A 24,627-nucleotide genomic window follows, 5' to 3' on the forward strand; every position below is an offset into this window, starting at 1 on the left:
CTTTGAACATCCAGCCCAGCACCGGCAGTCGGGGTGCCAGGAGGAACTGTGCTTCAGTACCAACCACTTCTGAAGCAGCTCGAATCCCTTCATATGCTGCCAATATCTCCTTCTCAGTTGGAGTGTAGCGGGCCTCCGATCCTCTGTATCCCCGACTCCAGAACCCTAAGGGTCGACCTTGAGTCTCCCCTGGTGCTTTCTGCCAGAGGCTCCAGGTAGGGCCATTCTCCCTGGCTGTAGTGTAGACCACATTCTTCATATCTTGTCCTGCCCAGACTGGCCCAAGGGCTACTGCATGAACTATCTCCTGTTTAATTTGTTCAAAGGCTTGTCGTTGCTCAGGGCACCATTTGAAATCGTTCTTCTTCCGGGTCACTTGATAGAGAGGGCTTACAATCAGGCTGTCATCTGGAATACGCATTCTCCAAAAGCCCATCAACGCCTAAGAAAGCTTGTGTTTCCTTTTTGCTAGTTGGTGGGGACATGGCTGTTATTTTATTGATCATATCCATTGGGATCTGACGACGTCCAACTTGCCATTTTATTCCTAAGAACTGGATCTCCTGTGCAGGTCCCTTGACCTTACTTCGTTTTATGGCAAAGCCGGCCTTCAGAAGGATTTGGACTATTTTATTCCCTTTCTCAAAAAATCCTTCTGCTGTGTTGTCCCAATACACAGATGATGTCATCAATGTATTGCAGATGTTCAGACCCTCACCCTGTTCCAGTGCACTCTGGATCAGTCCATGGCAAATGGTAGAGCTGTGTTTCCACCCCTGGGGCAGTCGGTTCCAGGTGTACTGGACGCCCCTCCAAGTGAAAGCAAACTGTGGCCTGCACTCTGCTGCCAAAGGGATTGAGAAGAACGCAATAGCGATATCAGTTGTGGCGTACCACTTGGCTGCCTTTGACTCCAGTTCGTATTGGAGTTCTAGCATGTCTGGCATGGCAGCACTGAGTGGTGGCGTGACTTCGTTCAGGCCACGGTAGTCCAGTGTTAGTCTCCACTCTCCATTGGACTTTCGCACTGGCCATATGGGACTGTTAAAGGGTGAGCGAGTCTTGCTGATCACTCCTTGGCTCTCCAGTCAACGAATCAGCTCATGGATAGGGATCAGGGAACCTCAGTTGGTGCGATATTGCCGCCAGTGCACCGTTGTGGTAGCGATTGCCACCTGTTGTTCTTCAACCCTCAGCAACCCCACAACAGAAGGGTCCTCCGAGAGACCAGGCAAGGTAGACAGCTGTTTAATTTCCTCTGTCTCCAGGGCAGCTATACCAAAAGCCCACCGATACCCTTTTGGGTCTTTGAAATACCCTCTCCTGAGGTAGTCTATGCCAAGGATGCACGGAGCCTCTGGGCCAGTCACAATGGGGTGCTTCTGCCACTCATTCCCGATTAGGCTCACTTCGGCCTCCAATACAGTTAACTCTTGGGATCCCCCTGTCACTCCAGAAATACAAATGGGTTCTGCCCCTTTATAGCCTGATGGCATCAGGGTACACTGTGCACCAGTGTCTGCAAGAGCCTTATATTCTTGTGGATCTGATGTGCCAGGCCATCGAATCCACACAGTCCAGTAAACCTGGTTGTCCCTTTCCTCCACCTGACTGGAGGTAGGGCCCCTCTAGTCCTGGTCGTTACTCACTTCTTGTAAATGTGAATCAAAAGTCCCTTTATTAAGATTGGAATTAAGTCAGCCCTTCTACTCTGTCTGGGGAACTGCTCACCAGAGACTGGAAGAACCCCCCTTTTGTGGTTGTTTTTCCTTGCAACTCACATACCTGTGACTCTTAAGTTTGAGGTGGATTTTCCACCCTGCTTCCTCATGTCCTCTCCGTGGTCACGCAGGTAAAACCACAGGGTGCCCCGGGGTGTGTATCCACTATATCTTCTCTCTTGAGCAGAGGGACGCTTGCTCCTAATGGCTGAGATACTGGCCTGTGTAGGTGGGGAGTAGGACATATCCTCTTTGAGTTGCTGGAACTCCCAGGACAGTTTCTCGGTTATCATGTCCAGCAGTTTCTCCACAGCAGAGATGCAGGCCCATAGGGAGGAAGAGAGACTTTCTTCATATTGCCAGAGTTGGCCAGCCAATTCATCCACTGTTTGTTCCTCCCCATCTTTCCGGGTCATTACTGCCAATGAGTTTGCATGAGATGCCAGCGCGCTCCGTACCAACTTCCGCCACATGGGTCGGATGCACTTGACTTCATCTGGATCTTTGGATAACTGCTCGTTATTCAGGTCATCATAAATCACCTCCAGCACACCTAATTCCCTCAGGTACTGGATACCTTTCTCCATGGTGGTCCACTTGCCTGGGTGACATGTAACATCGTCCTTAACGGGATACCTTTCCTTCACGCCTGACAGGAGTCTCCTCCAGAGGCTGAGGGCTTGTGCCCCTTTTCCAATCGCTTTGTCAGTGCTCCCTTCCCTAGAAAGGGATTCCAGCTGCTTGGCTTTCCTACCCTCTAATTCCAGGCTACTGCCCCCATTATCCCAGCATCGGAGCAACCAGGTGACAACGTGCTTGCCTGGATGACGACTGTAATCCTTTTGCATATCTTGCAGCTCATTCAGGGATAGGGATCAAGTGGTTACCATCTCATTTATGGCTTCTACCTCTTCCTCCTCCTGTTGTTGTGATGGCCCTGGTTCATCTTCATCCCTTACTAAACAAGCTGATTTTCTTGTGTGTTTCTTCTTCTGTATAAGGGCAACTAATACTGGCACAGGTTGGTTCTCCGGTTCAGCCGCAGTGCCTGTTGCTGGGGTTCGAGTAGCTGCAGTGCCTGTCGCCGGGGTTCGAGTAGCTGCAGTGCCTGTCGCCGGAGTTGAAGTAGCCACATTGCCTGTCGCGGGGGTTGGAGTAGCGGCAGTGTCTGTTGCCGGGGTTGATCTCTGGACGGTATTCCTAAATAGTCATTTAAGCCTAAACAAGACCTGAATCACATTCAGGAGACATAACAATAGGAACATGCTTGTTTGAACATCCCAAGGATATTCAAAATTCTCAATAACTGTTGTGGAGTGCTTCATGAAGAGGATAGAAGGAAAAGGAGTTTCTGGAGATATGAAAGGGAAGGTGAAGGAGTGGGGGAAAGTGTCCCCTCCATCTCCACCATAAATTGGTTCTCTAAGGAGAAAAGGTAAAGAGTGTAATTATTAATAATTTCCAAGAGGTGGCTCCTGAGGTACAGAGATGACGGCAATGCTGAGTGCAAATACCAGATTAGATTCATGACCAATTATTTTATCATATCATAAAACAGTGTTACACAGTGCAGGAAAATGATAACCTTGACGCAGTTCCGAGCGGTGATAAACAGCACAACAGGGAATATATACTTCAAGTAAGGTATTACATAACCCAACATTGAGAGCCAGCCCAACAACTTTGAGAGCCAATAAATCGGCATTGTGACCAGCAACTATTAAACCAATATAATGAATGCTTATAACAAATTTGCCTTAACACGCTTCAGTCAGATCTGTCATTACCTCAACCCTTCGTGCCCCACACTGGGCACCAAAAAGGACTGTTGGGGTTTAACCCGGCAGGCAGCCGAACACCACACAGCCGCTTGCTCACTCCCCCCCACACACAGTGCAATGGGGGAGAGAATCGGAAAAGAAAAAGTAAAATTCATGGATTGAGATAAAGACAGTTTAATGGAACAGGAAAGAAAGAGAAAATAATAATAAAGATGATGGTAGAATATACAAAATGAGTGAGGTACAATGCAATTGGTCACTACTCTCTGACCGACGCCCAGCCCGTCCCCAAGCAGCGATCGCCTCCTAGTTTATATACTGAGCATGACGTCATGTGGTATGGAATACCCCGCTGGCCAGTTTGGGTTAGCTGTCCTAGCTATGCTCCCTCCCAGCTTCTTCTGCACCTTGCAGAGCATGGGAAGCTGAAAAGTCCTTGTTGAGCGTAAACACTAGTTAGCAACAACTAAAACATCAGTGTGTTATCAACATTATTCTCATACTAAATCCAAAACACAGCACTATACCAGCAACTAGGAAGAAAATTAACTCTATCCCAGCCAAAACCAGGACAGACACCTACAGTGTTTCCAGTGCACTACAGTAATGTAGATAGTAGACCACTGTGGTGTGTAGAGTGTATTTTGGATAACTAATAGTGATCCAAATAGTTTATAAAATTCAACCTAAGTTTTAATAATTTGTCTATTTTATTATTTAAGCTGATGCACAAAGATTACCTAAAAATGAGCAAATAAGTTAGATTTTATCTGCAAATATTTCTAGTATTTTGTTCTATGTCAGAGCATGTCTCTAATTCTGTTGCATTTTTGGGAAACTCTGCTGAATCATATAGTACTCAGGTCCTAGAGCTGGTTTCACAGTGATCTGTTCCCTGCCTCCTGTCTGAGGGACGTGCTTAGAAAGAGCTGTCGTACAGAAATACACGGCATGGGGCTGAGGGCTAATCAGAGAGCAATAAAATGTCTGGCCACTGACCTCATAAAATAAAGGCTTATAAAACAAGTAAGTCAAAATCTCAATTATATCAGTGAAAGAAATACTTTCAATTTCCTGCAGCATGGAAATGTTGAACACTTACAGAAGCATATGACAAATTTATTGCTATTTCCATTTCATAAAGGAATAATTCATTATCCTACAGAGCTTTCTGCCTCACCAGTATTTTCTTCTCAAAGCAAGAGTTATATAAAAGGTATGCTAGGATTGACTGCTGTTAATGAAGAATTTTGTTATTTTTTTTTCCCTTTTTTGAACTAAAACATTCAGAGTGAAAAAATAAAATGGTACATTTTTCCTGAAGTTGTAAAGGGGTGTCACATCACATCTGACCAAAATAACCATATATCTAGAGATAATTGCTACGAATGCTCTTTGCAAATTTCAACCTGAAGGTGAGAATGCCTCTGTAGTATGTTAAGATACTCATGCAAAAGAGAGAACACCTGGGTTCCAGTTCCTGTTCAGTATGTGTTTAATTATTTATGCAAAGCAAACATCCTCAGGAGAGGGATTGAGAGCACTCCACTACAAATTATCCTGTAGCTTTGAGGTAGAGATTCTTTCATTAAAAATGAGCGGTCCAAATTCAGATCCCCTTGTGTGTTGACACTCAAAATGTTGTTATGGGTAAAAGGGAGCATATCATATAAATGGCCCTAAGAATTTATTATTAGTCCCGTTAAGTTTTAACTGCTTGGTAGTCCCAACTAATAAAAAAACACCTCAAAATTGTTATATGAAAAACCTTCATGGTGTTTACCACTTTTTGATAATCAACAGCATCTTGAGGTCTTTGCCAGAAGGGGTTCAATGCCCACATTTATTTTTGTTTTCTTATCGCTACCTACTATGCCAGTGGGAGAAAGGAGTGAAAGCTGCCCCACAGCCCTATGGTCCTAGGAGCTGTTTGTCTGGCAGGGACCGCCCGGGGCTGTCAGCCCCTTCCCCGGGGGCACTCACAGAGCTGGAGCTCAGACAGGCTGGGCAATGGGCGCTTGGCCACGGGGCGCCTGGTCAACCCAGCTCAGCCCCGCTCAGGCCAAGGGCAGCCCAGCCACCCCCTAGGACCTGACACAGCCCAATGCCTTCCCCCAGCAGTGGCAAATATATTTACTGGGCCACACAGGTGGTAAGAGACTGAATCTAAAAATTGGACATTCTGTGAGAGTGCATTCACTGAACTTAAACAAGTGTTGAAAAAATAGGGAGCTTGCAGAGCAAGACTCAAAACAGTAGCATATCCCACTTAACAGAGTGGGACACTTACCAAGAGACACTTCTGATATTTCGTAGAAAGTCTGGCAGTGTAGTAATTTAACGATAAATACTTACTATTTAATGGATTGGCACAGTAGTTATTTTGGGGGTTTCTTTGCTACAATTATGTGTTTACACGTTGAGCAAACTGATTAAATATAATTGAACTGCATAAAATTGCACGCCTAGAAAATGAGGTTCATTTAATTATTTTTTTTATCATTTCCCTTAATAAGTGTAGAATTCAATGGCCAATTTCAGCCAGACCTGACACAATCATAGAGGCCTTAAAGATACAGTTATGCTCCTGAGTTTCTTGGAAATCTGCAGCAGGATATTTGCCTTTTTAAGGAAGGACTTTTAGTTAAGGGACGTGAGAAAGCATTGGGATAATATGTTAGAGGTTTAGGTAGTGGAAGTGAAAATTATTTTTGTGAGAGAGGTCATACAGGACAAAATAGAGGAAGATGGAAGGGATGTTTAGGAAATGTCTTCAGTATACTACTTTCATAGGTGTGCTATTGATGGAGCAACTTAGTTTAATGTCACGTAATTTGCACTGTCTGTAAAAACATTTTTTGTGTGTGTGTATATTAATTCGTACTTACTATTTAATTTTTTTTTCTTCAAGAGGTAATTGTATACTGTATAGTATTGGGAGGTAATGGGAAAACTAAGTTGCTTCATGTGAAAGAATGAACTAAAGCCTATGATTTGTCACAAACATGACATTTTAGTTCTTTTATCTTTCCCATCAATGAATCCTTTACATCCATAATTTTGGATGCTATAGAAAGTCCTATGAAATTCTCATATATTGTTTCATTCCAGTTTTTCTTATGGAACTATTTATGCTAGAGAAAAATTAGTCAGCAGAATCATAGGAAGAAGTGGTGGAACTGACTGAAAGAATAAATCATTTAGATTAAGTTCTACGAAGACATAAATTTCTCTTCCTATGGAAGCAACTTGTAACATGTAACCTGAAACAGGTTTCATAATTGGTTTAATTCAGCATCAGCTATCACCGCCACTGTAATCAGTGGTCCTGCTTTGTGGTACCCCTTTTCTTTTACTGAAAGAAGGTAGGGTAGACTGTTTTGGGAAAGAGAAGGGACAATACTATTGAGGGATGTATTTGGAAATATTTACATGAGTGATTGCAGTTAGAGGAAACAGTTTAGAAATCAGTGCTGGAACAAAAAGGTAGATAGATAGATAGATAGATAGATAGATAGATGGATGGATGGATGGATGGATGTATATATAGAGAGATATATATTAAAAACCATATGTAGTCCATGGTATGTTATCCATATATAAGTATTACAGTTCTATATGTGTGATCATCATCACGTGATTTGTTGATCTAATTTGTTTATTTGGTTTTTAATAAGGTGTTTCTGTTAGGAAAAAAACAGATGAGTCAATGGTTGTTTTGCATTTAAAAGAATAGAATTTCATAGGTAACATATTTCCAAGTGGATTTTCTATTTAGAATATTGTAATTGAATATTTTTGCTAGTAACATGGAGAAAATTCTGAGAAAATAACACTATTGAGGGTGGGAGTAGGAAGACAGGAGATTTCTTCTCAGGGAATTGTAAATCAAAAAAGTCTAGAACGGGAGATTTATTTTTTTTAAAATGTTATATCACAGTATGTGAGAAAGGGTATTAATATTGGTACACAAAACAATTTGGTGATCAGCAGAGCATTATTTGATACAGACTATGTTCGGGGATTCAGTAGCAGAAGTAGAAATATAATCCTAATTTATATTCCTTTCATCCTGTAATTAATTATAATGAAATGTGTTTCTTGATTGTTGTAGCAAATACAAATTCTATTTATTCCTTGCGTATTCCAAAGTAACATAACATAGGAAAAAAATTCCCTATTACTTATGAAATATCATCCTTAAAAAGTATATTTGTTAAGCACACCTGGGAATTGCAATTCAACCTTCTTCTGAAATTCTGTCTAATGGTATGTCAGTTGGGAAGCCCTAATGAATTATAATGATCTGGCTGAGCATTGTGCTTCAGTTAGAGAAAAGACTGAATGTAGAATTCTATAAAATCAGGAGATAACGGAGAAAGGGAACAAGAAATTATTGTGTACAATGTTATACTCAGAATAGAGAAGGAAGAAATGCTCACTGAAAGAATCTGCCACCAACTAAAGAACAGGAATTCCTTTTTGGAAAAGTATAATTAAATAATGTAATTAATTGTTGGCAGTTATTGAGGAAGCCAGAAGTTTTAAGTGCTTAGATAGTACTGAAGATGATGTAACAGGATGGATCTTGCAGGGGATATTAAAATTGAATGCTTCAAATAGACCTTTGGATGCCAAATTGCCAGCACTTGGAGTGAAAAACAAAAGGTACAAACTTGTGCTGATTCCTTGGATTTTCTTTTTTGACTGCTCTGAGAACTGCAGTACTGGCTAGTTAGACCTCTGACCTGACCTGTTTTATGGGTTTTAGTCTGAAATTTAGAGTTTATTTGTGCTTACATACTGAAAATACTTATAATCTTTAAACTAGCTATAACTTGACCAGTAAAAGATTTCATCAGAAGAGTTATGGCAGCCTTAATAAATATGTATTTAATGTCAAGAAAAGATTGATTTTTAAAACTTACGATTGTCTGGTTTGCTTATTAATTTGTCTGGCTGATTTCATATTAATTGCAACCCTGTTGGTTCTCAATTAGAAAGCTTTCAAAACAATCCTGTGAGAGAAAATTAGTTCCCTAAATCAAGATAATTAAAGATGGGAACTTGCTAGTACCCTTACAATAGCATTCAAAGATCAAAAAGCTTAAGGGTTAAAAGAAAGAGTTTGAAAAGCCAGTCTGATTTCTTATGATCTCTGGCAGTGTCACTTATTTATAAGCATTTCCTTGAACTTTCAGTTTTTTGAAACAGAAAGAATATTTATGCCAGAGACTGTTTTTATAATCCAGACAGGGCTCATGAAGCTGTTCTGCCATTTTTCCACAAGTCAAAGAGAATATTTTAACAGTATTAACAGCAATAATTTAAGTTTTTTATAAGACCTTAATAGGCGGTCATTCCTTTGAGGTAGTTTAACTAGATTTTTAAGTGGTTTTTCTTGGTCAATAATACTTCCAATAGCTGGTGATAATAATGTCCATTCTTTGCCTATTTTTAATATTTAGGTTTTGAAGTTTCAGGTCATTTTCACAAAAGTATCATGAAACTTTGCAAACATTTATCTCTTTTCAAGTAAATTGGTTCAGTGAAGATATTTGAAACAAAAAATATTTGAGATTATGAAAAATAATTGTAAAAATCCTAATTTATAATTCTAGACCTATATAGTTCTCCTTATTATAATTCTAATTCTTAAATTATAGGGTGCCTCTACATCAGCATTTTAGTTTGGATCACCAGTGTGCTTTAGAAGCATATTTCCCAGATATCCATTCCTACTATGTTTTGACTCATGTTACAGAATGGTTCCAAAGCAAGCAGACTGTGTTCTCTTCTGTTGAAACTGAACTGAAACATATATTCCTGAAATACACCTAAGGAACTCTTACCCGCTGAAGGCCTTTCAGGTCACAGGACCAACCACATGCTAGTCCAAAATAAAATTTATGAAACTCATACAGTATGAGCTTCGGGGCGTCAGCCACAAAGGTTTTCTATTGTGCTGTGCTGCTGGCTAACGCAGACACAGGCAAGGGACCTGCCCCTGCCAACATTCTCCAGTTCATAGGTCAAGGCTGCACATTTTCATTTATAGATAACCCCCTTATTAAAGAGACTAAGCATTCTGCTCAAGCAGAGCCAGTGAAAACTTTGCATTTGAGTGTACATATGAAACATTTCTGGCAATATCTCATAATATTTGCATCAGCTGAAGATGTGGCTTTTTTTTCACAGCAGTGTTATGGGAAAAATATCCTTCAATTGTTCTCCTCATTTTTCTTAGATAGGACTGTGCTGCCTTAAGTAAATCAGTAAGGGTACTTTGATACGTAGGCTTCCACCAGTTGTAGTTTTGATAACATATTAGGATTGCACATTATGACAAATTCTTGGTTCCTTTTGGTGATCTTTCTTATACAAAAACTACCTCTATTTATAGTGCTTTACAGACTGGAGTGATAGCTTTCTGTTACAGGAAGAGGAAAAAGACTAACATCAACATTAAATAAAAACCCTTAAGTTTTTTTCCTTAGGTATAAAATGCATATATACAACAGTGTCAGCTTAGCATAAGCGGTTTTGTATATTAGGATGTGATAGACTCTTCATCTTCTGTCAGGGATACTTAATTCAGATTTTATTAGCTTGTTAAATCAGTTTGTTTCTTGAGAGGTTTCTCTGAGCTGTCATCTGTTCAGACTATCAACTGGATTATCTGTGCCTATTTCTTACTTTGACAGGCAAAATTATTTTAGTTTATCTTCCTGTCTCCTAACTTCTATGATATTTCTCTTAGAATCACAAGATTATAGAAATGTTGGTTGGGAGGCATCTGTGAAGGTCATCTCTTCCAATTTCCTCTTTACAGCAAGACTGTCACAAGCACTCAGTCAGATCATGGCTTTGTCTAGTCAACTCTCCAAGGAGAGACACTGCAACTTCTCAGGACAACCTTTTCCTGTGTTAAGCTCTTCTTCTAGTGATTTTTTTTTTTTTTCATGAGGTCCACAGTTTGTGGTCTTGCCAATTATTATGTTGTCCAACAACATAACAGAAGAGCTTGGCTGTGACGTCTGAAACTCTGTTTCAATAAGCTGTAGGCAGTTATTAGCTCGATACTTAGCCTTCTATTTGCCAGAACAAACAGGCCAGTTTCCCTCATAATTTCTTCATGAGATATTTGCTCTAAGCCCCTAATCATAGCCCTTTGCTGGACTCTTCCAGATTCTGCATATCCATCTTGAACTAGGGGCCCAAAACTGGACTCAGTACTCCAGGTGTGACCTCACCAGCATTGAGTAGAGGGTTGGAAAAGAATTCATTCAAAGTAGCTGCCCAGTTGTCATTCAGAAATAATTATTTTGCTTTTTCAGATAATTTAAAGTAAATCAGAAAATTATCTTTTTAAGTCATTTAATATTTTTTCTAAGATACTTCCTTTTTTTATGGCAAACATTTACAATTAAATTGAATCTTAGTCCAGCTCATGAACAAGTAGTTTCAGCAAGTCCTAAATAAGTTAACATAATGAGGGAAAGATTTTAAATCTTTAAAATTTTATCTCTATTCATTTTAGCTTCTAATGTAAGATTCTAAACTAACCCAGCCATGAGAGAGAAAATTTTTTATTTGACCAAGGTAACTAATATAAGTTTGGAAGTAAGCCTTGCTGTAAGCAGGAGGTTGGATAAGATATCTTGTATAAGATATCATTTCCAACCTAAAAAATTCTATTATTTTATCTCAGTTTTTCACAGATATAAAGGAAAAACCAAATTTCACAGCTCAATTAAACCATCTCAGATTTAGCCTGAGAGTTTATGTAGATGACCAGTTTTGTGCTGAATAGAAATAGTTACCTCTAAAGTAATTGAATTATTTCTGTGCATAGATTATCCTTTGTTTTATTTAATATATATGTGCTTTTAATATGTTGATCCGTATACTGAGGCAGCAAGACAAGTTCCTAAAGAAATGAAATATACTTTGTGCAACGATAAGCTGTTTGTTAAAAGTGCATTGGGAGCATTCAGCATTATGGAGGGTCTGTGCATAAAAGTGTATCGTCTTTGCGAAGGGAGACAAATACGTTCTGCACAGAACAGGTGTGATATCTCCAACAGTCACATTTCTGTAACAATGATTTCTAAGCTTTTTTTGGATAGACATTTATTAGATCCAATGTCATGTTTCTTCAGGATTTAACCATTCAAGGTAAGACTTTGTGATGAAGGAATATTTTTCTAAAATATTTTCATTTTTATTGAATGTTGAATATCTTGAGTTGATTACTAAGTAGAAGAATCATCAACTTAAATGCTGTTATCTGGCATCTTTTAGCACTGTTCAGATAATTTATGATTTTTTTTATATCAATGGGTTTTCAATAGTGAGTATAATAGTATCAAATTCATGACTGAATTATTTATAGTTTACAAATAGGATAACATTAAAGTAGATAAAAACACATACATCCATAATTCTAGGTTTGTGTGCCATTGAAGTATGGTAATTTTTAAAAAGGTTTCAATGAAAGATAAAATATATTTATACAAATAATTATATATTAAGATGTTTCTGAATAAGATTATCTAAATACTCTGTAAGTTATATACTATAACTTTTTTTAATTACTTTTCGTGTAAATTCCAGAAGCAGAAAGTACAGGAATATGTAGAGAAAACATGTATCAACATGGCTAATTCTCCATCCTATGCTTCCAGTACGTTTCCTTCTAAGCAGAATTTTTTTAGAGTAAGGAAGCTTAGTGGCTGATGTAGATATTATTTCTGTTCTTAGGACCAATCCCAGTTGATAATATTTTCAAGTCTTGGATATACGAGTAATAATGGAAAATTTGAGTACTGGATTGTGGACTCTTGCATTTCAAGATGTGAGTGCAAGTTTTTCAAGGACTTGATGGAAGGAAGAGAAAATAAAAAAACATTGCTCAAAGTAAACTTGTCGTGGTTTAACCTGGCAGGCAGCCAAATACCACGCAGCCGCTCACTCACTCCCCCCACCCCCAGCGGGACGGGGAGAGAATCGGAAGGGTAAGAGTGAGAAAAACTCGTGGGTTGAGATAAAGACAGTTTAATAGAACAGGGGAAAAAAAAAGGAAAATAATAATGATAATGATAAAATATACAAAATGAGTGATGCATAATGCAATTGCTCACCACCCGTGCTGACCGATAACCAAGTAGCGATCGGTACTTCCTGGATCACGCCTACCCTTCGTATACTGAGCATGATGTCACATGGTATGGAATACCCCATTGGCCAGCTGGGCTGGCTGTCCTGATTATGTTCCCTCCCACCTTGTGTACCTAGCTCAGTCAGTAGGCACGGGAGCTGTCCTTGGACTAGGAGGGCACTTAGCAACAACTGAAAACATCAGTGTGTTATCAACATTCTTCTCATACTAAATCCAAAACACAGCACTAGGAAGAAATTTAACCCTATTCCAGCCGAAACCAGGACAAAACTGTACTGAGAGAAATTATGACTCCATAAATTCAAATTCAAGCCAATTTGGAGTGCCTCAGGAAACACCAACTTTTATAAGCAGCATGCAGGCAAAGCAACTAGTGCCAAGAGAAGGGCTGCAAGTCCTTAAATCTGAATTTAGACACTGCCTAGATCTATATGCCTGGCAGCAGGAAGTCCCTGTAGCCATTTCTCCATGCCCCAATGATGTCTGTTCTCAAAAGGACAGCAGATTTCAGAAATAGACTGAATGGGGCAATTCATATCTCTTTGAGCTATTAATTCATTTTCTTGAGATGTCAAATAGACATCCTTGGGTCACATTTCCACAATCTCTTTGTCAACTCTTACAATTAAAAATGTGGGGTTTTGTGTAGTTGAAATTGATATTCTGATTTCATTATGCAGTTCCAAGAAATGGGAATTAACTGCTTATGCTTTTATTAAAGAAACATCCTGACAGAGACTGTAACTGACTTTCCAGTCACGAAATGTTTTTACTATATCAGTCCTTTTCTCTGAAACAGGTAATTTTGGGATGTGTTGCCTTTTACAAGAAAAAAAGACAAATCCATGAGAAAAACCAATGCAGTTGGTTGTTTAGAGGTTCTTGGAATCAGGGTTGAAATAATCTCTATTCAGCTACAAAGACATTGATTAGTCAGTGTGTTTTATTCAAGATGTAATTAACTAAATACTGCTCTTACTGTTGCTGACTTTATTTTACATACTGTTCTAACTTATTTGCTGCCTTTGGTACATTTTTTAAAGACTACTATATTTTTAGCAACAGTTGCTGAAAGACAAGTTGTTTGCAATTGCAATGGTTGCTGTATCTGGCCATCTACTCGTTTGTTAATCTCACCTAATAACTTTTGAACTCAAAGGCTAATTTCAGCATTTTTCTGGTGAGAGTTAAGGGGAAGGGACTGATTGTGCCTTTTGTTGCAAAGATCTTTTGTTTTTAAATCAGTCAAGATTCACTGATACCATAATTATGTGATCTGATTTCTTGCCCTATCTTTATTAGAGTACTGTCTTTTAGCAACTATATTTTCTTTTTAGAGAAATCTCTTAACACATACCTCACATTAGAAAAAAACATGTAAGTCTTCTGTAGAATGTGCTTGAAGCAGACATTTTTGTGAGAATGGGTTGTGTACTGTTTAAGAATGGGCAAACTCTTGGCTCCAACTATGAGACATGGAGGAATCCATTCTTCACAATGTTTTCTACCACTCATTAGAATCATAAGGAACATTGATTGATTAAATGGTGTCTTGAAATGTCCAGGCCTTAGGATGTAATTTTGAAATGATCTTGCGGAGTCTGCCAGACTTAGAAGAACCTTTCTGTTCTTCTGTGCCTGTTGATACAGAAATATGATTCCAGCATTTTTTTTCTTTTCTTTTCCTCTTTTTCTTAGATTAGTTATGTTGAATTGGTTGCATGATCATTTGAAGGGTTAACGTGTTTGACATTCAACAAAAACATCACATACAACTTTTGGCCAGAAGTTGGAGAAACATGTTGTTTGGATTTAGATTATAAAGGCCAAGTACTTAGAAAGAATGCTGGCTCCATCCAGCACCCCTGTGCAATTTGAAGGACAACTTGGGCTATTAGCTGATTTTGAAGAAATAATTTTGGCAGTGATTCAGCTTGGCTTTTTTTTTCTAACTCCTGGTCCCAGAATCATGTTTTCTGCTGCTGTTCTAAGGCAGTATGAATGCATTTTTCGATTAGGGTGTCCATGTTCAGTTACTGTCTTGGTGTGTTATCAAACTTGTGCTGACTACCAAGCAACAATGGCAATATGCAGTTTTCAAAAGTTTCTACCTCAGCAAAACCAAAATTAAATATAATAAGGAAATATGAGGCATTTATAGCATGAGTGCTTCTTTTCAGCAACATTTCTAAGGTTTGTGGCTTTAAGATAAAGTTTACAGTTTTAGATAAATGTCACTCGTATGTTTTTTTCCTCTATATTGTGTCTGATTTACTGTTCTATAATAAAAGACTGTCCAGTGGAGCAGGGGGACAGCAAGGTAGACTTTTATGTTAGAAAGATCACGCAGGCTCACACAGACCAGCTGAGGCAGGAAGGTACCTCTGGAGATCACCTGGTCCAACCCCCTGCTCAGAGCAGGGTCAGCCAGAACAGGTTGCTCAGGGCCGTGTCCAGTCAGGTTTTTAATATCTCCAAGTATTGAGAATCAACAACCACTCTAGGCAACCGGTTCCAGTGTTTGACCACCCTCATAGTAAAAAAAGTGTTTTCTTATGTTTAAACTGAATTTCCTGTATCTGAGTTTGTATCCATTGCCACTTGTCAGGTATTTATACACACGAATGAGATGATACCCCCTGAGCCTTCTCTGCTCCAGGCTGGACAGTCCCAGCTCTCTCAGCCTTTCCCCATAGGTGAGAGGTATCTTCAAGTTGCAGCACATTTGTGATACAGATACTGTATCCCTATGGTACTGTTTATGAACTGCTTCTTGTGAAGGCCTGTACCAACACTGCATAACAGTAGATGAGAGGAGATTATATATTAAAATGCATTTTAAATTTATTACGATTCAAAATATTCCTGTTCAACTAAATACTATCAGCTGTACCATCAATGATTTCTGTTTATTAAGGGCAGTGCATTTTTTTAAGGTTTTGTAGTCAGCTTGTATCATTCTCTTTGCCTATGAGCTTTTAAGTTTTGCAAATTTTATTAAATCAATTTTAGATTAGATAAAAAAGTTTCCTAGATTGCTGTTACTGACAAACTGTCACTTTGAAGATTAAGGTCCTAATTTTTCAGGTTTATCTTTATTGAAGTACTTCTGGTTTTTAGAAGATTATTCTTTGGGTGTAGGAAAAATCGTGAAATTAAGAATTCACTGACTACATAATTTTCATTTTGGGAAGCATGTTTCTTAAAATTCATAGGCTCTTGAAATACTTTTTCTTTTTGTTTATTGCTGCCAAAAAGAAACATTTTCAGATTGAGGAGATTTTGTTAAGGTAGTGTTAAGTTTTGATAAGTATAATCATCCTATTCTATACTATTTTTCCTACATACCTATTTATTTATTTATGTATAAGATCAATATAAGATAAAGATTCCCCAGTATGTTTCTCTACAGTAAAAATAGTTTAATATTCTGTTAAGCAGTGAATTTTAAACTTCACTGTTCTTTCCATTCATGCTAAGAAGCTCTACTGAATTTAGCTGGAATAATGTAAATAGAATTAAATATCTGCATCATGTCATGCCTGACAGAACCCATTTTATAACTAAAGTCCTCCAAAGTTCATGCCTTTCACTTACAGAAAATCTTTCTTGCCAAAAACAGACTTGAAGTGAATAAAGTTAGATATCTTGATATATTTTTTTTTTAAATTTGGATATCTTTTAATCTTGATTTTCTGTGATAAGCTTCTAAGCCATGATTAGAAAATGTACCTATGGATTAAATATTGGTTAAAACTTCTTTAAAATACCTAAATAAGGTTGGGCTTGTAAATCTATATTTAAATATTTAAATCATTATCCCATCTCTTAAGTTTTGAGAGAGCTGACCTCCCAATATCAGCCTACCTGGAAATCTCAATAAAACTCACAATGTTTATATTTATATGTTTTTTTCTAAACTATAGTTTGCTTGACTTGGGGTGGGGCAGTAGTGAGTAACTTCTGTTTGAGATAAGTCTTGTGAATAAAGTTGTAACTAGCAGACATTGTTTAAGCAATGTACTGGTTTATAATTGTATACTGTCTCTGCTCAGATATTAATAGCTTATCTATTTTACTGTTTCTACTGCAAATGTCATAAAAAAGAATATTTAACAGAGAATTTTCTGTCTATGCTTCAGTATTTATGCCATTGTTGCACAAAACTGGATCATGGTTCTCTTGCATCGTGTATTTCACCCCTATAACATTTGTTATGTTATGCCCCAGAAGGCAGTTTGAACTTCGTGTGACTTCTAGCTCTTCTCATCAGGGAAAATGACACTTCAACAGATGTAGGAAATGAATTCACGATGACACAAGGACTCTTTTGTCTACCTAAAAATAAACCACTCTGTATTCTATAAGACAGAAATTCAACAAGGAATCCATAATGATTCAAATAAAACCTTAGAATTTTATATCAGGACTGTGTTTCCTACTGACAAATCCAAACTAATGCTAATGTGATGAAATGGAAAGTTCAGTTATACTGAACTACTTAATTAATTGTGAAACTTGATGTCAAGCAATTAAAAATGTAACTAACAACTCTCAGTAATGTCATACCGTGGAGAGATGATGCTTTATGATTTAGTAGTAGCCTGCCCACTACAGAGTTGAAAAATATCTAGCCTCCATAGAGTTTAAATTTTTGTTTATTGGCTTTGCAGATGCAGTTTGTCTTTCAGATATTTCTACAAAACAAATTGCTGGCAAGCATTCAAGGCCATTGAATGGAAGACAGGCTATCATTAGGCCAGTTAATATATCTTTGTTCATAAGAAAAAAGAAATAAAAAAGAGAATATAATTTTATAGTGCTTACAGGATATTAGAATACTGCCTGAATAGAAAACTTTACATAGTTTATTAAACTGCTAAAACAAATTGAGAAAAAAAATCTAAAAGTACATTTAAATGATAAAATATTGAGTGAGTTACATTTGAATAGAGTATTTGGATTAAATTTTCAGTGTAGGTTCCCACACATACAGAAAAAAAAATATTCTTTAGCATTATTTTTATTCCCAAAGGATTACAAATGTACAAGGTGTTTTTAAACACTACAAGACTCACAGGCTTTACAAGCTCAATAAGAACATCATCTCCTTTTCAGTCGGTATGCAGATGATAGGATTTCTTCCCCATAGGCAGTTCACTTAGATATAAAAAAGAGATGTGACAGTATGTGATAAAATCCTATTTTTTCTAGCATTTTGTTGTGGGTTTGCTGTTTAATGATGATAATGTTAGTAATGATGTCATTAGCTTTAATGGTCATCTTTTGTGTAACGTGTGACTGCATGCGTTCCTTCTTCAAAGGTCTACAGTGTTGGAGTTTTCTTCATTGTTCATAGGAAAAAAAAATAGTACCTTAGGTGACTTAAGATATCTCTGAACATTATTTCCATTTGGTGATTCCGTCTCTCAGGTGCAAACAGCTTAACAGACTTTAACTTAGCTCTATTTTGTACTGTTGTTTTAATGGAATCCTTTAGGGCAGAGGTGTATGGTTCCTGCTTGTTTGATTACTCACAGAAACAGCTCAAATCAGACTTTCTCTTACCGAACTGTAACTTTAGGGATTGTATAATGTTTTTGTGTTTCTGACTTTGCTGAATTAATAAGTGAAATAAGTTAACTGATTGAGATTTTTAAAAAAGAACCTAAAAAAGCATTTGCCCTAAAATAAAATGCCCTTGACCTGTCTGATACTGAACAAGTTCAGTGTACATTTAATAATTTCTGTTTCCTCATTTCAGCTTAGGAGTCCAAATGGATATAAAGTATAGTATTTAAAAACAAAACAAAGCATCCTTTTTGGTGTTTCAAAGTATATTAAAACTAGAAAATATTAGAAATTTAAAAGAGAATCCATTTCTGCAAGGATTGTGTTACTGTAATTTTCATTCAAAGCCCATTCACTTTTATCTGGGAATCAGTGGATTTAAACAGAATACCCTCAGAAGCCTGCATAATAAAGGGAAAAAAGATTAACTGGGTGAATGGTTATTCTGGGACTGAATTTGATACTAATTAAAAACTTACTAATTTCTTCATGCTCAAGAATAATGAAGACAAGTTTTCTAATCATATTAAATATTAAATACTAGTGTAATCATTTACTGAAAGCAAAACCATATCATCCAAATAAGTTTACTTACTACATGAAGTCAAAGCATACCAATAGCCGAGGGTATAACTATGGTCAGAGAACTTATGCTAAACAGAATTAGGACCTTCACAAAGAATACAGTCCTTATCTCAGCTGTATCTTGCAGTCTACTTGTTTTTCTTAGAAGCCACTGCCAAAGTCATCCGAATTAGCTTCTGTAGCTATCACTCCTCTCCTTAGTTCCATGTTGATCCCAAGCTATGCCTTGTTTTGTCTTCATAGCTGTGTCCTTTCATTTTTACTGCCTTCAAGTTACCCTCTCCCTTTCAGTGGGTTTGCAGCCCAACACATTTAGAAAGATCCCTCCATAGTAGAGTGCTGTCTCATTGCTCAAAAGTAAATTCTAAAATGCATTCAGATCTATTGATGTAGCATAAAACTGTTCGACTATATTGTTCCACATTTACATTGTGGAAACTGGGGCAGAATATGGTATGTTTTGGTTTTTGGTATCTGTCTGGTGTCATTTTTCAATACAAACAAAAGGAAGCTTTTCAGGTTTTTGGAGTGTTTGGGTGTTTTTTTAAGAAATGGAATTATCAGGAAGTTGCTGGATGGAGTTACTAGTCGAAGCAGAGCTTTACCCGATATTTTTCAGATTTTATTCAAATATTGTTTCCTTTTCCTTTTTAGTATCTTATATATCTTATATATATGTTTTAAGTATACATTTGTATAGTATACACATTTAACGTGATTTAATATGTTGCTAAGTGACAATAGAAGTACATATGCGAGTGACTTACTGTTACACTTTTTCTAAGCTCTCACTGATGACACCTCTCTTCTGTTGCATTAGGTAATCATCTGTGTAGACAGAGCTATGACAGGTTTGTTGATGCTAGTTCTGAAATGTAAAGGATACTAGTGCAAATGGGACTGAAATAAATTAATTTACTAAATATTAGGTCTTATGAATAGAGTCATCTGTCTCCATGTTTAACAGAACAAATGGACCTCTTATTGCTATTCTTCCTTATCTTCCTAAGTGATTTTAAACCCATTAAGGAATAATTCAACAGAATCCTCTTCTGTAGTACAGCTGATAATAATTCTTTTATTACTATGTTCAAAAGGGAAAGGGTTGGTTATATCACCTAGTGCTTTTTTTTGCTATAAAATTGCACATACACTGAAGACTGAGTGAAGCCCTGACTGACTTCACTTTTTACCAGAACAGCTGTACTACAGTAGCATTACAGTCCACAGTATTCTGTGTTCTAGATCTTGCCTTTTTTTTAAAATTTTTTTTTTATTTATTTATTGCTAGTTAGGTAATATCCTTGGAAACATGGGAAGAGGCAGTATTTTGTCAGATCTATCAAGAAGCTACTATTCATTTCTGGGCTTGGTTTAACATAACTAGACACAGCTTCTACTGACTTGAATTTTTTAACATCTTCACCGACCTGATAAAATAAACATTTACCTGTGTATTCAAAGACCTTCAGACCAGTCTAGTACAAACAACTCCCTTTTATATTACTCCAGTGTACAGCAATAACTTGAATTGTGTGTACATTGCATGCCATCTTCATCAGAGCTTATAATAACCTAATGCATTTATGTAGTTCTTCTTGAAATAAATTTGGAAGAAATGTAAAACTTTCTGGATGTGTTGTCTCTTTGCAATATTTTACTTTCAGTAAGTGATGAGTGAGCCTTCTCCTAGCTTAGTACTGGGCTATTTGCCTGACTACCTAATAAGCACAGATTGCTAGATTAATCACTTGGGCAATATTTTTCATTCTAGTTTGCATAAGGCAATATTTTTCTATTTACATGAAGCAGAGCTAGGAAAAGGATGAGGCTGGAAAAATTGGACAGATGGTCTTATATTTTTCTATTTTGTAAATATTAAAGTACCATATGTAGAAAATATTATTTCCTTTTGGTTTCAGAGATGTAGCTAGCATGTCTCCACAGAGTTTATAATTGCACTTATGCTAAGAATTTTAAATGAGTTCGGCCCTTTGCCAAAACTGTGTTAGAGTCTCAAATATCTATTTCATTGATGAAGGAAAAATATTCTCTAACTTTGCTTTTCACCTCTCATCATGCAGTTCCTTACATTCTACCTGACATTTATTACTTAATCTATTGCATTTACATAGGTCAACATCAGTTATTACAGTTATTGGAACTGAGCAATGAAATTGTCCTTGAAGCAATACTGCTGAAATCCTAACGTGTATATTTCTGAAGCAACTCTACAAGGCTACAAACTCCATAAAAAAATATAGTACCAGACAAGTGGTGGCATAGGACCTAAAAAGTGAGTCTGTGATTTGAAATAAATGTCCAGGCTCTAATCTCTTGAAATTCCCCAACCTCTGAATTTATTAGTACCTTGGTTTCCAACCAGCAGTTGTATGTCCTGAGGTTAAAGTGAAGCTTACCCTGACAGATAAATAAAGTGAGGCTTTGAGTAGCCTCCTGGATGATTTCTTACTCCTTGATGCTTATTACAACAAAAATAAAACTTTGTCTGCAGCTCATTTCCTTTCCTACACTTAAGCTTGTCCTTTGCTTGTGGTACCATGGACATAAAGACCGTAGATGAGTATGAGCACATTAGTCTCTTTCTCTGTCAGTGCTATGCGTGTGTCCTAATGGAGCCTTCACTGTGTTCCTTGATATTGCAATGAGAATGTACTAGTACCTGCTCTGGTACTAGATTCAACATTTTTACAGTCCACTTCAGTTTCTTCCTGACCTCTAGGCAGTCACGCCCTCTTCCTGACGGTCTTTATAGACTGACATGTTTTGATGTTAGCAAACAGAGTACACACAGATATTTACTTTTGCCTGAAGTAGGATGTGTTCTTGGGGGCTTTTTGTGGGTTTTCTTCTTAGCTATTTTCTTATGGGGGGGTAGGGTATAAAATATTATTAATAATTAAAAAAAAAAAGTAAGTTCAATTGTGATGATGTCCTCAGGAAAAGTATCCACAATTCAGGACATCTCATGAAAAATGTTATTTACTGTATAGATGTTTGATTTTTTTTTTTTTGCTAGAAAATACCCAATTCTGTTAAATTTAGTTTGTCAGACTGATACTGAAGTAACTGATACAGTTTTCTTTGCCTTTTTTTGGTTTGGCTTTTGATATGATTATTGAACAAAAAATTCAAATCTGGTCTAATTCTTGCTTATCCAGGCTGATTACATGAAAGTACATCAGTTAATAGCAAATCTATTTCATGACACTTTTCTCTTAATTGTAATAATTGCCACATTAATATGTATGGAATACTACTTAGATAATGATTTTTTCTGTGCTCATCTTTAATTTTTGCTATCAACAGAACTGAATAGTTGTGGGTTTTAGCAGGTTCTAAAGTTCTAACATATTCATGGGTAAAATTTGTCACACCAGAAAGTTAGTTTAGAGTGTAATACTCCCCACCTCTAGAGATGTTTGTGCTGTTGGACTTTCATAGCAATTATACAAAAGGAATATAGTGAGCTTGGGACATTCAGTATATACTGTAGATTGTGTTGCTGTTTTCAAAAAGGTGAAATATTTCCACATACACAGAATAGACCATAATTATTATATTTCAAGACTGAAAACCTCAGATTCTTGAAACATTTTTTTAAACTTCAGATACACCCCAGTTCTCTATTATGTATAATACTGAATGAAAATTTAGATTATTTTCTTCTCTTAAAAATGAGTATTTTTTTTGTCTGTTTGACTTTTTCTGTCTTGATTAGAGCTTGAAATTAACGTGACTCTAGTCTTGTTATTGGTTTATGAACATTTATTGTCCAATTTTGTAAGATAATGGATGTTAAAGAGCTACAGCTACTTAGGGTGATGATTATTGTGATTATTGAAGACTACATAGTTATTTTGCATAAATAAGCCCTTCACCAATCATACTGGCTGTGTTGGGTAGGTTATTCATAGGGTCATGGGACCATAAGATAGTTCAAGGTGGAAGGGACTTAAGAAAGTCTCTAGTCCAACCTCCTGTTCAAAGCAGGGTCAGTTACAAAAACAGACCAGATGTTCAAGGCTTTATCCAGTGAGTTCTTGAAACCTGAAAGAACAGAGATTGCATAATCTTTCTGGGCAATCTGCTCCACTTTCTGACTGTCCACATCATGAAAAAGTTTTTCCTTATGCTTAGCCTGAACCTCTCGTTTCAACTTGTCTTCTTGTTTTTCGTCTATCTGCCATACACCACTGTGAAGAGCCTGGCTCCATCTTCTTGATAAATTCCCCATAGGTATGGGTGGGTGGCTGTTTGGTTCCCCTGCAGTGCTCTCTTCGGCAGATTGAACAAGCCTAGCTCCCCCCAGCCTCTCCTCACCAGCTGTGTGACTCCCAACAGGTTATTCCCTCCCAGGGAACTTAGCATTTATCCTTACTGAATGTTATGATGTTCCTGTTGATACATTCTTCCAGTCTCTCTAGGTCAATGACCTTCATGTCAAGTGAAGGTGTTAAATAGGACAGATCCCAGGACAGACCCCTGCAGTACCCCACTTGTTACTGGTCTCCAGGTAGAGAATGACCCATTAGCCACTTGGACAGCCGAGCTGTCCACTCATCCAAACTGTAACACCCTAACTTGATGTAGTGGGTTGGCTTCAACTGGCAGCCAAGCACCCACACAGCCAGTTGCTCACAACTCCCACCCCCAGCAATACAGGGATGAAAATAGGAAGACTGGGAGTGAGAAAACTCATGGGTCAAGGTAAAGACAGGAAAATCACTGGCAAATTACTGTTGTGGGCAAAACAGACTCTAGTTGGGGAATTTAACTTTATTTATCAACCATTAACATAAACATTTAATTACTGATTTGAGTATTGGGAAACAAAGAAGACAAATACATAAGCACTTAGGGAAAACACCTTTCTTCCCCTTTCCCAAGCTCCAGATACCTCTCCTTCCGCATTCCTAGTCTCCACTCCCCTTGTTATCACCATCAATGCAGATTAGACTCAGTCCCTTCAGTGAGGTGATGGGTGATGCAGGAGGTTTGGTGATGACATAGTGGTTTCTTTCTGCCATTCCTTCTTTCTCACTCTTTCTTTCCACTTCTCCTTCTGCCTAACTCATTTTCTCTGTTCTGTTGGTTATTCACAGGCCACAGTCCTTTTGTGGGTGTTCTTACTCTGGCATGGGCTTATGCATGGGCCACAGTCCCTTCACGGGTGTTACCAACTGTGCCATGGAGCACCTGCTATTGCTCTGGCCTTCTTGTTACTCTGTCTTGGTGTTCTAAGAGGTGCCACAAACTCCTCCAACTGGCTCAGCTATGTCCTGCAGTGGGTCCGTTGTGGAGCCAGCTAGAACTGGCTGTGTCTGTTACAGCACAACCCCTGACCTCCCTCCAACAGAAGTCACCCTTACAACTATCCCCGGCTACCAAAACCTTGCTATTTAAACCCAATACACTTGAATACAAGAATTTTGTGGGAGGCAGTGTCAAAAGCCTTGGCAAAGTCAAGGTAATTGCCACCCACTGTTCTTCCCTCATCCACAAAACTAATAATTTTATCCTAGAAGGCAGTGGGGTTGGTCAGGCATTGTTTACCCTTGGTCAGTCTATGCTGAGTGTTCCCAGTCACTTTATTCTCACTGAGTTTTTGGGTTTATGTTCTTGTGTATTTCTATCCCTTTTTCTTCGTTTCTTTAATTTTGTCCTCAGTTTTAGGATCTGAGGCTGTTATCCTTCATGTAACATCTTTTCTTTATTTTGATTGTTTTCTCCACGTCTATATATACTCCCGTTCAAAGCATACAAT

The 24,627-nt window shown here is 37.6% G+C and overlaps 1 protein-coding gene across 1 annotated transcript in view; it reads left to right on the plus strand.

Moving 5' to 3' along the window:
* The window catches only part of NCAM2 (neural cell adhesion molecule 2), a 352,058-nt gene that overhangs the window by 173,340 nt on the left and 154,091 nt on the right, over positions 1-24,627 (plus strand). The window lies entirely within an intron of this gene.

This window comes from Calonectris borealis, chromosome 1 (assembly GCF_964195595.1).
Source record: "Calonectris borealis chromosome 1, bCalBor7.hap1.2, whole genome shotgun sequence".
NCBI classification, from domain to species: domain Eukaryota; kingdom Metazoa; phylum Chordata; class Aves; order Procellariiformes; family Procellariidae; genus Calonectris; species Calonectris borealis.